General features: G+C 56.7%; 1 protein-coding gene across 2 annotated transcripts in view; it reads left to right on the forward strand.

Moving 5' to 3' along the window:
* The window catches only part of PAX7 (paired box 7), a 109,432-nt gene that overhangs the window by 6,535 nt on the left and 89,043 nt on the right, over positions 1 to 13,854 (forward strand). The window lies entirely within an intron of this gene.

Genomic DNA, 13,854 nt, shown 5'->3' on the forward strand with positions numbered 1-13,854 from the left:
GGAGGCAGAAGCGTACATTTTTAAGGCGCTTTCCTCTCGGGCACGCGCAGGTGGGCCCAGGGGTGAAGGCCAAGTTCCCAGATGCCTGGGGGGGGGCGGTCCTCGCGGGAGGGAGAGTTTCGGGCTCCACCACGCCCTGTCCCCGCTTTTAGCGGGGCTGTATTTTGGAGATGAGCTAGGGAAGGCATTTTTCTTTCAAGCGCCTGCAGGCCCAGGAAAGGGGAGGGGGTGCTTTTGTTTACTGACGGGTTATTTTTCAGGAGAAAGGAAAGCCCTTCCCCATCACCACTGCCTCCGTAGGTCTCTTTGAGACTTGGTCAGTGTGCTTGGGTGGGGGAGGGAGGGCCTGGAAAAATAAGAAAAAACGCAAGACCCAAAGTCACAAAGATGGACCGGAGAAAGAAGCTAAACCCCCAGACACAATTCGGGGAGGCAGCAGGCAAACAGGAAAGGCAATGGCCTTTATAACCTCAAATTAAAAAAAAAAAAGTGGCTTGGAGAAAGTCAGGGAGGAGTGTCTTGAACCCCGAAACTTGTTCAAGTGCACAGTTCTCTTGGAGCTTCCTTCCAAGGGGTTACTGAGGTTCTCCTCTCCCCGCCTCCCTGGAACTTCTACCCGCATCTCCCTCTGGTTTTCAGTAGTCTGTCCCAACCTTGAAGATGAACTTCACAGACAAAGCCCCGCTTCCAAAGACAAGTCCCAGCGAAGCCCAGCCCCCACAGGCCTGGTCTAAGGAGGGAGGGGGGAAGCAGGGGCAGCCCAGTGTGAGAGCAGGCTGGGGCTGGGGAAGGGGCGGGCTATTGACATTCAGGGCCCCTAGTAGAGCCCAGTCCCACTGGGACAAAAGGGCAGGAAAGAAAGGGAGCGGGCTGTGCCCGGCACCCTGCTGTGCGGGGCCTGCGGAAGGCCTGGGGTCTGCGGAGGGGGGCCGCTGCCTGCCAAGGAGCCCCTGGCTGGGCAGAGGCAGCCCAGGATCCTTTCGTGGGGACCCACTCCGTGTTTCAGTTTGGAATAAAAAGGGACTTAGTCAGACTTCCTTTGTGGGGGGCTGGGAGGGGACAGAGAACTTGAATCATCTTTCCTGGCCAAATGCAGCGCTGCAGACGCATCTTCTGAGAGGCGCCCTGGGAGGAAAGAGGAGGTTTGGTTTTGTTCGGAGAGACTTTTAGGGGTGTGTGTGTGTGTGTGTGTGTGTGTGTGTGCAGCAGGGGTATGTCCAATTCAGTCTGTGAGGAAGCACAACAGACTCATTTCTCCTGAGACGGAAGAGAAAGAAAGGAAGAGGGTAGCAAGTCCGGTCTGACGATGCCTTAGGCTCAAAGGAATCCAGGGGTTTCTAGTGCTGACCTGGCTTACAGAACCAGCGGACAAGTAGTTTCGCTGGACAGAGGTTTTCCCTGAGTGGAACCAGGAAGCTCCAGGTCCCCAAGGGTTTCAGGAGGAGGCTGGCAGTTGCAGAGTCCTGGCGCTTCTGGGCGTCTAGGAGCAGAGCTGCAGAAATGAAATGAAAGTGGTGGGCCTGGTGTCCAGCAAGCTGTGGGGTTTGGGAGTGACAGTGGGCGTGTGGCACCCCGTGGCTGGGAGCTGGATGGCCATGTAAGTGCACGTGTCTCAGTGTGGCTGTCTGCCCACCGACCTTTGGAATGGAATCGTGGGATTCTGCGTGGATGTGCGGTGCGATCGCAGACGGGCGGAATGGATGATGTGAGAGCCGGGAAGAGAGAGGGCTGTCTTTCCATCTGTGGACAAAGGGTCCCTATCAGCTCTGGATTCGAGTACCTTGGCCAGGGACTGGTATCCTGCTAAACCACCCAGTTGGAAACTCTCATTTCTCTCCCAGGCCCCGGGAGTCAGTTTCATGGCCAAGTTAAAGGTGAAAAGACCTCCCACCCTCCACCCAAGTGGGCCAGGTGGGGAGAGGCAGAGATCCCCTTGGGCACACCCACAAACTTTGTTTTGGCTTCTTGCTCTTGACAAATGCTTTCTCCGGGGGTTGCCCCTCTCATGGCGGGGAGTCGCCCAAGAAGGGGTTTAAGAGCTCTCCTCTTTAAGCGCTAAAGAGAGATCCCTCCCTGAGTCCGTTTTTTCCTATCGTCCGCTTGGCATTTAATAATGTTAAGACTTATTAGAGCTGGTAATGAAAACTGGGACTGCTGAATAGGAAACTGTGTTGGAGAGGGGTGTAATAGCTTCCAGGCATGGTAAGAAACTATTTATCCGCAATCAGTCCTCACTCTCAGAGTTTGAAGCACAAACGTTAAGTTGAAGGGTTTTAAAGCAGATTAAATTGAGCTTTTATTTCTGTGCACTTTCATCTCTGAACAGCTCACTTCTGCTCCCCTTGGGCTGATATTCATGAGGCTGTTCATATTTTTTTTTTTTTTTTTTTGCTCTTATCCTTGTTAAGGCTGAGTTATTAGGATTGTTGGTTGTGAGAATTCTCAGACCACTGTGGATAGGGGCTCCGGCCACACTCAGCACACCTGGAAAGGTCCCTTGCCCTCAGCCACTTGGCCTCTCTCCTCCTCACCCCTTCTCCGAGGAGAATCAGGGCAGACCCAGGCAGGGACCGCCTGGAAAAGGATTTGAGGAGGGGTGGGGAAAGAAAAAGATTTTCCCAACCTGAGTCCAGGGAGATGCTTGTGGGAAATTTGATAGGGGTTTGCAGAGTCAACCCGTTCTTCTGTGAGAAAGGAAGGGAGTGAGTGTGAAGAAATAATTTAGAAAAAGAGTAACAACAGTAGTAATCAGTAAGAGGCCTCTTGCATCTGACAAGTTTAGGCTGAAACTGACCAGATCAGACCTTAGTTGGTCTGTAGGGTAGAAAGCCCAGCTGGGTCACAATTAATATGAAATAAGGGGGAAAGTCACAAGATTAAAAAGAAGAGTGTGCCTTCTCCCGCGGAGAGGGGCCAAGTCCATCTGAGAATCTGTTGACATCTGAAGTGGGGGGCCAAGGTGTGTGTGAGAGGCAGATTTGTATTTCTTTGCGCTCTTCCTTAATTCGTTTTTAAAGCAGCAAACTTTCAGGTGTGCAGTGAGGAAGGACGGGGAAGGACGGGGAAGGAGGGGAGAGCCCGAAGTCTGGGTTTCAGACACTTGGAAAAGGAGGTGGGAAACAATTTAATTTGGCAGCAGCGATAGCTGCTAATGCGGTTTTCGGTCGTTTGCTACACCGGAGGAAGCTGTTTTGATTGTGTGTACAAGGACCTGCCAAATTTAATTAGGCTCCGGGGGAGCGAATGAATAGCGGGAGGGGGGGCAGGGCTCCCCTCAGCCCACACCGTTTTTTCGGCTTCACACCTGGAAGGGGCATTGTTTACTGGATAGGCGAGAAGGGGAAAGGGGAGGGAGGGGCCCCCAGGGAGAGAGGCCCTTGGAAGAGCGAGGAGGGAGGGGTCGAAGAGAGTCCATTTATCAAGAAACAATCTGCATTGATTTAAACCAACAAGTTCCCTCCTCTGTAAATGTGTGTTTAGAGAAAGGTAATTGACACTCCACCAAATCAAAGGATTACCCCGGGTTGGCAATCTAATCAAACAGAGTCCAGGCGGGATTTGAGGCTGTTCAGAGTGGGATCAGCTTCGCATAATGGGGGCTCGGAGGAAGATGGGAGGGTGTCAGGCAATTCCCCGGCTTTAGGCAGCGCTCGGCGGTGGATATTCAGTGAGACCGGAGGGGGAGAGGGAGGGGGCGAGGGCTGTGCCGCGCTGGGGCGGTGGGGGGATGGGGGCAGCGGAGAGGGGGCGCGCGGGGCGAGGGGGGGTCTACCCCGGCAGAGGGGGCCCCGGGCGAGGGGCGAACCCACACTGGGATGACAAGACTCCCCCTGTCTTTCCTCTACTCCCCCCAACCGAAGACGAGAGAGGGGCGGAGGGAGCCGGGACTAACGAAGAACAACAATGAGATAACTATTACAAAGGCGAACCCTGGCGCGCGCGCGCTCGCAGCCCCGGAACCCACGGTAAATAAACAGAGTCGGCAAACTGTTTGCCAGATAAACTCGTGCCTAAATCGAGTGTGACGGGCAAAGAGAGAAGAGACAGAAGGAGATAAGGTTGGAGGGGGAATGAACGAACGTAATCTAATAGAAGACATTTAGAAAACAAACTTGAAACAAGCGAGAACAGGCGAGCGGAGGGTAATTACCCGCCCCAGAGAGCGAGGGACGCCTTCCGAGGGCTGCGGGTGGGGTCTCGGAGACGCGAGCCGCCGAGAGCCGCGCGCTGCGGAGGAGGGAGGCCTTCGGGACTCCGCCGGGAACCGGGAGAGGGTCCCCGGGGCGCGCCAAGGAAGGAGCTCGGCTCCCAGACTGAGGCTCCCGCGCGGTCCCCCGTCTCTGAACGCGTTTCGGAGCAGGGTGGGGTACCCCGCTGCGAGGGCGCGCGGGTTTTCTGTTCACCCCGGGGCGCGCACCGCCACGCACCGGCTGTTTCCAGGCGTTTGTACCTAAAAGACTTGGTGTGCACGGCACAGCCGTTAAAGGAATTAGATATTTACCAGTTTGAAATAAGCCTGGCTAAGAAGAAGAGACATTGAAAAGATGAGGCTGGGGGAAGACTTCAAACGAATTCATCATTTGGAATGGTGGAGAGGAGATTTACCAGACAGTATTGGGAAGTTATTTAGATATTAATAACACATTTTCCTGAGGCGCGACCACGGCGGCCATCTGCGCTGTTCTCCGAGCTATTTGGCTGGGTGAAATATGGGCGTCTCAAATGTTGGGAAGAGATAACGCAATCAGGCTAACCCTGGTCCTAAGACGGCATCGCAGCGTTAAACCCGGATTAACCTCCCCCTCCCACTCCCGCGGCCCCCTCCCCTTTCACAGCTTTCCAAATTTTTCAGTGGAATTTACATGGAAGGATTTAAAAGCACATATAACAGTAGCCTTAAAGCAGTAAGGTGATTATTTGGGCTTTTTTTTTTTTAAAGGACGTCTTTCTGAAAATGATAGTTGTCACACACTACATTTTATATAAATAATATTATTTACAAACATACGTATTTTTATATATAGAGAGAGCACTGAGCAAATGAGATTTCCTTCTAGGTTGCCTGTTTGGCGTTTCTATTTACCATCATCAGCAAAGTTGATGAAGCTTCACTCCTAATGGGGACTAAGGATATAAACACGAAATGTACAGGATCCCGGGCCCTGGCTCTGGCCCTGGGACAAGCAGAGTCCAAAGCCAGAGAGAACTCACACCACATAATGGACGGTCCCTGGTGAGGGGAAGCGTTCCTGCTATAAAGAGGGACATAGAAGAGACACCCCAAAGGGGACGTTCTCCAGGGACTTTGGGGCCTTGAAGGCCATGACTAAGGGGGGCACATTCCAGGAATTCCATAAAAATAGTTCCTCTTCGTCTCCCACTCCAGACTAAGGAGGTGATTAGGAAACCCAGTTGGGGTTGGGGGTAAGAGAGATTGGAACGTTGCGACAATCCCCCCTCCCTTCTCAGTTTTTGCTGTCGCGGGCCTTTCTGCTTCTCTCCGCTCCCCCCGCCCTCCCGCCCCTTCCCCCAGCTCTGGCTGAAAGAGGAAAGGTGGAAATGGGGTCAGCGCTTTCTGACCCGCTCCGGAGCGATTGGCCCCGGCTGGGGTCGGGTAGAGGGAGGGAGGGAACGCGCCTTCCCAAATCGAATCAAGGCAGAACGGTGACCTAAGGGGGAAACTTCCCCATTAGTAGATGGATCTCTCCAGAACTTCAAACAAAGTGGGGGGAAGGGAGAGGCGAGGCAGAGGGGGAGTCCGGAGAGCGCGCAGGGGGCACTAGGAGCTAGCCAAGGGGAGGGGCCTGCTAGAGGAAGAGAAGGGGTCGAGGGCAAAGGGGAGGTGGGGGCCAAAGGAAGGGATATAGGAAAGGGGGTGCGGGGGGTGGGGGCTCCACTTGAAACTTCAGCCCCCGGGGAGCGGTGAGGCGTCTCCGACCACAGCAGCGAGGGAGCGATGAGGGGAAGTTGCGTACACCCCAAGTCTTGCTCCCCAGAGGCCCCGAGGGCATTCCAGGGCGCCTTGGGCGGCTCTCTTGGGCAGCTGAGTGAGCGTGGGTTGCCAGGGGCTAGGAATGAACTGGTTCAACTTTCTGGGGCTGCGGGTCAGCCCGTGGACGTTTCCAAGATGCGGTCGCCCGGGGCTTCGGGGTGTGCTGGGCCCGAGCCCGGGTCGAGAGGAAAGGAGGGATGAGTAGAGACCCGGGAGACCCAGAGCCACGGAAGGGCGGGGGGACGAAAGACAGTCAGGAAGAGGGTGGAGAGCGTCGGAACAGAGAGCGCGCGCGAGAAAATTCAGAGAAAGACAGCGCGGGAGGAGAGAACCTTGCCTAGAGCGTTAGCGCAGGGCGAGGGAGGCGCGCCGCAGCAGAAAGAAGGACAAAGAGGCGCCTAAGCACCAAAAGGCGGGCCTGGGCCGGGCGGATCAGGACGGATCGCGGGGCCGGAGACAGCCCGCGGGCGAGCGCGCAGGGCCGGGCGGCGGCGGGAGGCGGGCGCGCAGGGCCGGGCGGCGGCGGGAGGCGGGCGCGCCGCTGCCGCCCTTCTGACCCTCCGCGGCCTGCCCTTATCAGAAGAGCTTTCGGTGACGCTGGCACAAAGGCAGTTCATCATATTACAGCGCGGCCCGGCGGCTCGCTGAGATCCCGCCGCTTAATTAGAGGCGAGCAAGTCGGGCCGGCGGGGCGGGCGGGAGGCCGACCCGGGTGCTGGAAAGAGGCCGGCCCGCGCGCCAGGCCCCTCCGGGACTCGCCGCGAGCGAGAGGGGGCGGAGAACCCTTCCTCGGAGCGTTGCTAAAGAAACGTCCCAGTCCGGGCTGCGCAGCCCGGAGACGGAGGCTCACCGCCTTCCGGTTTTTAGCAGACGCCCCCTTCGAAATTCCCAGCTTGGGGAGGAGATGGCGCCCAGGCAATCATCTCCACGCGCAGCTTCGGACGCGCAGACTGGAGGGTGAGCAGCGTGAGTTACAGAGCTGGACGAGCTGCCGGCTTCGCGCTGCTCTGGATCCAGTCCTTACCCACGGGCTCCCAGCGGCTGCTAGTTGGATTCCCGCCTCCGAGGGCCTGCTCTCCCAGTCTCCGCCTGAACCCAGCAGGGCGAATCCGGGAGGGGCCGGGAGCGCTGCGGAGGACCGAGAGAGTAAGGGTTCTGCCACCCCCACTCCCCACCTCACTAGCAAAGAAATCCTGAACAGCTCTCTCAGGCTCCTCTGGGTCTCTTTTTGTTTTCGTGAAAAACCAGAGAATTACACCAGTTCTCATCCTCTGGGGGACTCTGGGCCCCTTTGAGAATCGGCTAGCACCCTGAGAAATTGCCCATTCACAGAGGTTCATACAGGAGGCATTTTACAGACGGAACATAAAGGATCTCTCTCCGGGCTGCTAGAGGCCACACCCCAGCAAGAACTTCACAGACACGTTTTCTGGTGACTCCGGTATTCTTGAGGGAACAGCGGATTCCAGGAGCAGGCTTCCAGGAGGAGGAAAGGGATGGTGAATGGGGTGGGGTGGGGTGGGGCGAGAGGTGAGGCTGAGCGCCTGCTTGCCTCTGGCCGTTGCTGCTTCCTCCTCTTTCCGAAACAGAGGCAGTGACCCCCACCATCCCACCCCTATGTGCTTGTTGGAGGGGTCCTTAGGAGGCTGTTGTGTGCAGAACTAAACCCAAACGCCGTGCACCTCTTTTGTCCCTGGGAAAGAGAGAGAGAAAGAAAGGGAAAGGAAAAAAGAGGTGGGGAAAGACACCTTCTCAGGGGCCCAAGTCTTCATTCTTTCTGTTAAAAATTGCTGAGCATCTACTAAGGGCCCGGCACTGTGTTAAGTGCCCAGGATCCCTGAGACATCAGGGAGGCCCCCTGCCTTGGTGGAGTTCTGAGCCAGCTGCTAGAGACACAAAATTAAAGGCTGGCGATAAACAGACACGCTTCAGTGCGTGTGTGTGTGTGAGTGTGTACCTACCTGCCTGGTTACCTGTGTGCGTCCGGGTGTTCGTGGACGCTGGCGGAGAGGGGGGGTGAAGTGTGTGTGGGTAGCTGGACGGGCAGGCGCAACAGCAGGATGTGTTTGGGGGTCGTGGCTGAATTTGGCACGCAGCCTCCAAGCTCATCTGGGCAGCCGCAGGCATCCGCCGGTGCCTCCAAGCGCGCCGCGGGTTCGAGCGGGAGGAGGACCGGCCGGCCGCGGGGCCCGGAGCCGCCGGCCTTCCCTGTGCTCTTTGTCTGACCGGAGATCAAAGAGGCCCCGGGCCGGACCGAAAAGAGGGTGGGGCGCCGGCACTGAGAAGTGGCTTGGAAACTCCCCCTGAACCCCTCTGGGGCCCTTTCCGGGGGACCCGGACCCAACAGAGCCCCAGCCGAGTGGGCGGCCATCCTTCCGCGGGGCCCTCTCCACTCGGGGCACCCGGGGTGACAGGTGGAGAGGATGTGATGGTTTGGGGCTGGAATTCGGACCGCAGGACTCCGGGCAGCTGGGGAAGGTGTCGAGCCGGCAAGAGTGGGTGTGCGTGAGTTTCGGTGCAGTGTGTTTCTGCTTGTGCGTGGAGATGCGGCCAGGCCTTCCTGTTGCCTGGAAGCTGATCCTCGAAGCCCGCGCCGAATTTTCTGTGCTGTCTAGACAAGAATATGGGATTCACGCTAGTTTTATTTCTAGAGCGACAGTTTCGGCGTTGGGAGGGGTCGGAGGCGTCTTAACGAACCTTCTCAGGGTCTTAAGGAAGCTTCTGGAACTCTCTAGTTCCCAATGAAAACCTATAAAAAGCCTGTATCTCCGGATCTCTCTAGTATCCACGGGTACAACTGACCCACGGCTGGTCCAGCTGCAGGCCTAGAACCTGACCCCAGAATCTGCACTAAGCTCCCCCTCCCTTCCCCCTCTGGCGACCCTCATCCTTACAGTTTTCCTCCTAGTCTGGACTTTTTGAGCGCGGATTCACCCTTCAGAGGGTCAAAAAGTCCGGCAGAAATAAACAAATCCCAGCGTCCGCACTTGGGAGAAGGGGCGCAGCTAGTCTCCTTGCTTCTGCTGCCCCCCTACCCCCCCCCCCCCCAATCTCTATCCCTTCTCTGTTCCGCCTCCAGCTGCCGGGAAAGTCCACGCGCAGAATCTCTGCCACCCCTCCCATCTTCGGCGACGGGGGAAGATTCTGAATTATTGCGCCCCCATTTCTGGGGTTTATCCGAAGTGTGGAGAGTGAATCCTAAGACAGAAGGTCCTGGAACTTTCTTGAATAGGTGGGGCAGAACTTCCCTCCCTCAGGGGGTCGCCTCGTGTTTAGGTCGGGACTTTCCTTTTGGTGGCCTGTACAGGCAGGCGACAGCAAGAGATTTAGCTGATGCGCTCGGAGCTGAGAGCCCTGGGCGTCTCTCCCCCACCAAAAAACAAAACAAAACCACACAAACCCCCCTTCCCGCCCCTGGCTGCACGGCGGGTTTGAATGCCGCAGCGCATCTTCTAGCGCGGAGCCTCAGTTTCCCGATCTGATTAGTGGGGCTAAGACCCCTCCCACCTCGCGAGGCGGGCGGGAAGCAGGGCCGGGAAAGGCTCTTTAGAAACCGGTCCGCGAGTCCGAGGAAGGGGGGAGGAAGGAGGCGGGAGTTCCTCCCCCGCCCCGGCCGCCCCCTCCTCCCAGCGCCCTGTCGGCCCCGTCCCGCTCGCGCCTCAATGGCCACTTTAGAAATACAAACAACTTTAGAAATAAAGTAACCAAACCCCCGAAAGGGGCTTTGAAGGGGCGAATGCCTGGTGGCGCTTTACTATGGTGTGGGCCGAGGCCCCGGCCTAATCCCGCTTTCATTTTCACCGACGGCCGCGGGGGAAGCGCTCCCGGCCTCCCGGCCCCTCAGGAGGCTGATTAGGCCACAAAGAGCCCCCATTATCCCGAGAAGAAAACCGGGGGGCGGCGCGGGGGGAGCGGCCTGCCCGCGCCCGGGCTATTGACTTAGTGGATGAAGTCAAGAACCGGCGCGCTGGGAGCCCGGGAGGGGGGCCGGGGCCGAACAAAACAGGACGCGCAAAGCCCCATCGCGAGCCTGAGCCCCGGCCCGGGCGCGCCAGGCCCCGGTGGGCTGGGGGGCTTCTGCTGGGTCAGCCGCCCCCGGCGGCCCCCGGGGCTGGGGATGTCCCACCGGAGCCTGGCGTCGCTGGCTGTCTTGGGAGGGGGCTCGGAAGAAGGGAGAGAGGTGTCTGGGGTGAAGCAGTGCTGGCTAGCGATGCGGCCCTGACTCTCAGGCCTTGCCTTCCTCCTCCTGAACAGAAGGGCTTGGCCCCGGCGGGTCCACCTGCGGCCTGCGATGAGTGAAGTCTGGTGGGCGGAGGCCACTTCTGGGAGAGGCCCTGGAGGAGGGGTCTGAGTGAGAGGCCGGGAGAGAGGAGATGAAAGAAGTCCTGGACCTCTGCACGGTCTGGGTAACTTTGAGTGAGTTCCCTTGAGAGCCTCAGTGACCCCATCTGTAAAATGGCCCCATGGATGACACCTGTGAAGTGCGCTGGAAAGAGTCAGCAATATAATGACATAAATCACAGGACCGATTGATATTTTTCTCCAATCCTTTCCATCTCTTCTTCTCCAAGGCTTCTTTCCATCTACAGCCCACTGTCCTTTGGCTTCAGAAATAATGGGGGCTAGAAAGCTACAAGCGATCACTGTATTTGGACTGGGGTGTGTGGGGGTGAGGGCAGGTACTCAGCTGGATGCCAACGAATAGAGCTCTTCCTTAACTGAAAGAAATCAGCTGTCAGCGGGCAGCTCCTCATTCAACAGAGGCCAAAGAAGGCAAAAATAGAACTCCACAGCCTTGTCAGATGTGCAGACAGACTTCCCTTCCTAAAGAGCGCTGCCCTACTCCCACTCCCAAAGAAAGGCAGCTTTGGCAGGTAAGGGAGGAAAGTGGGCAGCACGTGGTGACTGAGGAAATGGTGGAAGCACCCTCCAGGGGAAGAGGAAGCAGGCCCCCAAACACCTCCCCTCTCCAGTCCCAGCTCCTCGCTTCCGAAATGGAGTAGGTCCACACCCTGGCCCAGGCTGTCCGTCCCTTCATTCCACAAGTGTTCATGAAGCCCTCCTTCCTGCGAGCTGTGCTGGGGGTGATCCCACCAGAGCCCCGATTGTAGACTCCTCCAGGCAGAGTGGAGGCGTTAGGCCTTACTCCAAGGGCAGTAGGGAGCCAGGGCGGGGCAGAGTTGGACTGAGCAGAGTGTGTACGGAAAGGTGTGCAGAGACCAGCCGGGAGGTTAATGTGAGACAGAGGCACAGAGGATGAGCGGAGGGCTTTTAGGAGAGGGGAGCCCCAGCCTCGATGGAGAGGCAGGGAGAGAAGCAGTTGTTTCCAGATTCTTCCCACCTGATGCCCATGTGTGCTGAGCCCGTGGCTGGCTGGGTGAATTCAAGGGAGCTTGGAAATCCTCTCTAGGCTGAGATCCCAAAGGGTAAGACTGTTGAGCCTGTACATCTAAAACGGGCATCAGCTCATCTCACAGATGGGAAAGCTGAAGTTCAGAGGTTGTAGCCAGAGAGAGCCCAAAGGAGGAAGAAATAACCTGGTCTGCTGGCAGTTGCTTTGGTAAAGGGTCAGAATGAGCTGGTGGAAATCTCATCTCCAGGAATTGAAGGCTTTGGGGGAAGAGTGGGAAACACCACCCTTTCCCATCCGTAGGGCACATCATTCTCTATGTGTAACGTGATGCATGCTTTCAAGTTCTATTTCAGAGGAGGAAACTGAGGCACGGAGCAATGTGCCCAAGGAAGAAGGCCGTGGGGCTTCTTCCCTAGTAGGGTCTGCAGGACTCTGATGCCTCTTTCCCCAAGAAGGCTGAAGGGCACAAACCCCGCCATGCTTCCTGCCACTTCTGAGCAATGCAGCCCCCAGCAGCCTCCCCATCCTTCACGAACCCTAGATCCTCAGGCCCCGGGGAGACTGTGGCTTAAGCTGGTACCCCCACCCCCACCCCCACCCCCCGCCCACTGCTTCCCATGAACACCTACTGGGATCTTGAGACTTGAGGGATGCTGCCGATTTGGCCTTCTGGGGGTCTGGGAAGAGTCCTTTTAGCAGCAAGAGAAAATAAAGCCCCAAGGGAAAGTAACCACAGTATCCTGGCTAGGGCTGGAATTCAGATCCTCCCATGAAGAGGCCCTGCCTTCAGCACTAACTGCCATGTAACTCGACACAATTTCTCTGGTCCCCGCTCCTGTCTGAGCAATGGCAAGGTGCAACCAGCCTAGCGGTTCTCTAACGCTATTCCGTGGAGCCTTGGGGTTCCATGCAGGAGCTTCAGGGGTGATGCAGTCTGTGAAGGTCCGCCAAGCACTGATACTCTGAGCACGTCTGCACTGGGAGGAGGGGTTGGGGGGAGGAAGTCAGAATTATTGATAGAGGAAACTCTGATGAGATGGGGCTTTGTCCTGCAGACTAGCCGGGACTACTGTCCTGGCTACTCTGGAGGGGAGGAGGGAGGAGCTCTGTTTATGCCTGGAATCGAGCCCCAGGCTGTGGTCATTGGTCTTCAGAGATAAGCTGATATTGCTTATCTGGTGACAAATGGTTCCCCCTCCTCTTCTATTGCCCTGATTAGGGAACTTTCTCTCCTGTCTGGGAGGTCTCTCTGGGAGAGCAGGCAGAGCTGGGCTAGATTCCAGACCGTGGGAGTCCCTGCCCAGCCTGCTGAGTGACCACAGGGAGGCGGTTGCCCTCTCTGTGCTTCCTTGGGACACTGATGGTGTGGCTGGGTTGCAGCGCCGTCTTGGCTTGGTCCTGGAAGGAGGATTCAATATAGAGTAGGAGAGATGGGAGGCCAGGAGGGCAGAAGGGTGTGCCCAAGTCACCCAGGCATTTTTGCCAAGCCTACACACCTGGTGCTTTCTCGATTTGGGACTTCTGCGGGGAGTGGGGTTTGAGTCATTCTGATGGCCACCCCAGTTGAGAGCCATTGGTCTAGTGCAGCGCCCTATTTATATAGCAGCGCCCTATTTATAGACAGAGAAACTGAGGCCCAGAGAGGGAAAGAGACTTGTTTCCTGTCGCACAGCAAATTGAGAACAGAGTCAGAACAGAGACCGACCTCCAGACTGGGAGACCAGACGCCGTGCAGGGAACGTCCTTCCAAGTCTCAGGGCGCCTCACCTTTGATTATGGTCACTGCCCCCACTGAAGGGGCGCCCTGCCAAGGCACCATGCCGAGAACCACGGGGCTGAGGCACCCCCTGCCTGCCCTGTGCCCAGCTCTGCCCACGCCGCGGGGATGGCCTCCAGACACTCACCGTCATCTCAGCTCCGGGCCTCCAGCCCTCCCATCCCGAGGCAGCCACTGCTGAGCCGTGAAAGGAGCCAGTGAGACCCAGACCCAGCCTCCTGCCCCGTGTCCCCCGAGAGAGTCGCTTCACCTCCCTGAGGCTTGGTTTCCCCATCCAGCCAGTGGACAGCAAGAATTACAACAGGAGTGAATGAGTGAGAGGGAGAAAAGGTGGCTGGCACCCGGGGAGCGTGTGATTAACATGAGATAACAGGCCTGACAGTGATCCGTGTGGCATAGGGGTCCCTAAAAGTGCCTGAGAAGAGAGCTTCCCGAGCCAAACACACGTTGCTTTATCGGGGGCTGGAAAATAGCTATGCATATGTCTTTTCATATGAATTTTAAAATATATTACAAAAGCCGCAAAATACTCATATAATATTTCAAAGCAGAAAAAAGTATATAAAATAAAAAATGTTTTTTTAATATATAAAAAATCATCTACTTCTCTAGCGAGAATCCTCTACTTCCCTAGAAATAACTTTGTTGACACTGGGGGTATAGCTATCTCCGTGTATATACATATATCTAGATTATATCAATATTCATCGATCCATCCATTTAGATGTATAT

Source organism: Capra hircus, chromosome 2 (assembly GCF_001704415.2).
Source record: "Capra hircus breed San Clemente chromosome 2, ASM170441v1, whole genome shotgun sequence".
NCBI classification, from domain to species: Eukaryota; Metazoa; Chordata; class Mammalia; order Artiodactyla; family Bovidae; genus Capra; species Capra hircus.